We start from the raw sequence: 2,503 nt of genomic DNA on the forward strand, positions 1-2,503 counted from the left end.
GGGAAGGGTGGAGAGGGTATAGAGGAGGTAGAAGGTGGAGTGGTTGAAGAAGATGCAGAAGGTAAAACGGGTGGTGAGGGGGAGAAGACGGGAAGGGTGGAGAAGGTGCAGAGAAGGTAGAAGGTGTAGTGGTTGAAGAAGATGCAGAATTTAAAATGGTAGAGAAGGGGGAGAAGGTGGATAGGGTGAAGAGGGTGGGTTGAGTGGACCTGGTGGAGAGGACGCTGATGCTTTTATTATTTTTGACAAGTGCATGTGAGCATGAAGCTGGAATATAAAAGCCACAGCGATAGGGCTTTGGTGATAATATGATTCAGGGTTGACTGATCATCGATCACGAACCTAAATTCAATAATCATTTCAGTATTCGAAAGCAAAGAAAACGCCCCGTAAATTCCTTATGTTTCAAGAATTTTTGGAAGACTGGCTCCAGCATTTACTTAAAAGCTTTAAGAGTTCTACTGAAATTAATCGAAAAAAGCAAACGTTATACGATACGAAAAATTATTTAGATCCGGATAATATATGTAGATTTTTTAGCGAGAATAATAAAATTGAAAAAGTACTGACGGGTTATGATTTGCGGCACGTAATATTCGGACTATATTATTCTTTAAAGTCGTCCCCTTACGTCTGGTCAAACAGAACCTAAATAATAAAATCGAACCCTTCGATTGGGGTTCGAAGAGTGATCCTATGAAACCCTATTTCACCCCTCGGACCCATTTTTATCCACTATTGTTATTGCTTACCGTTTCAAACTTCAGGGAAATTCTCTGAATTCTGAGTTCTGATCTTTTCTTCGATAAAACTAAACTAATCAGCATAATAAAACTAATCACCGATTTACACAGAATGACAACGAATGTACATGGAATTAATATTAAACAATAAATACATCACATCGTTTACCAATAATATTTATAACTAGGCGGTCAACCTAGAATCATTCATCACGACTCTGTACGACACAACGACTAGCCTAACGATCCTACAGTACAGACGTGGACGTTCAAATGGTTTCCTCTTAACTTAATATTTAAGAGTTAGAAATGTCTTATTAAGCAAAGCAGTGCTAAGCTATAATTTTCTTGACCGACTGCACTAAAATTAAAGAAAAATATGTAGGACTTCCTTACACCCTGTAGTCTTGCACTGCATGGCCAGCTGAGCCAACCGCAAGCCCATTGTAATTTATTAAAATTCCCTGCACAATCCAACAAGAGGCTCGAAGCAACAAGGCCCAGCCAAGTTACATATACAAATCCGTGGCCTCCATTAGAGTTCTTTTAGTTAATTCTAATGCTCGACCAAGCGCAAAGAAAAGATTTGTTTTAAGCGTCACTATCCAGGAAATTTGAGCGAATTTGGCTTTTTATTGTAGCTCTCACGACCATAACCTTCTGAGTCATGGATGAGACAAGCGGGGACGAAAACAAAAAGTTATCGCTGAATTTGTTCACATTCAATTAATGGGCGAAATTGGGCGAATAATGGGCGAAATTGAGTGTCAAATTCATTAAATAAAATCTCACTACACGTACGAATGTTGAAATCTTTTTGTTGATTTGCTGGCCAATCCGCGTTAACATGAGATCAACACGAATATGATCTGATATTTTTTATAGTTTCAGGAAGATCTATTGTATCTCTGCGGCAGTGTTGGCGAGCCGTCTTCTCTTCCCGTCATTAGTGAGAAGAGCTCGCCGGTGTCTCATAAGCAGCTTATTATCTTGTCGGCAATTCTGACGGGAAATCCTGCGAACACGCAAGAACGAGCGCGTCATGACGACCTCGCGGGACAAAACAATGAGAGACCGCGACGAAGGTGGAGCCGTAGGATGGTTACGAATATACCTGCAAAAAATTTTACTATTAAAATTCTCAAACAGGAACGCCTATTGATGCTCAAATTAACGTCAAAGTATTGTGTAATTACTTAGGAGGCTTTATAATAAGCGAGAAGATTTACCATTTAATTGACAGGATTTGAATATGAACAATGAACACGGGATCCTAAAAAGAGCATCGACACAGCAGTAACGGTTGGTTAAGCTTAATAACAACTGAACCTTCTTTGCAATTTTGAAAATCCATATATCAGAAATACGCCACGTCAGATCATGCACGTAATTGCGTCGGAGAGCAGCGCGCGGTCATGGCCGGCAGTCAGCTGACCCAAGTCTTGAGTCGTCGCCAATCTAAACTTCCCAATGAGTCTGACGGCGCAAATAGAGAAAGCATGATTTCTTGCGATCTTTTCTGTCGCCATTGACACAAGTTTGCGAATAAAGCTTGGCGACGGCCATGCAGTAGAACGGAAAGCGCCCGGGCGGGAGCATTTGCTCGGCCAGTCCGCCAACTTGAACTTGACAATTGGACTTTGGGAAAATAAAGGAAGAAATAGAGCTGTGCCGGGCACAACTAAGAGAATACAGAAAATTTACTACGGGAAGTCAGTCCATAAGCTTTAACGCACCTCTGACGCATGATGACGAGTAGC

Source organism: Hyalella azteca, unplaced genomic scaffold, assembly GCF_000764305.2.
Source record: "Hyalella azteca isolate HAZT.00-mixed unplaced genomic scaffold, Hazt_2.0.2 contig5366, whole genome shotgun sequence".
Taxonomy (NCBI): domain Eukaryota; kingdom Metazoa; phylum Arthropoda; class Malacostraca; order Amphipoda; family Hyalellidae; genus Hyalella; species Hyalella azteca.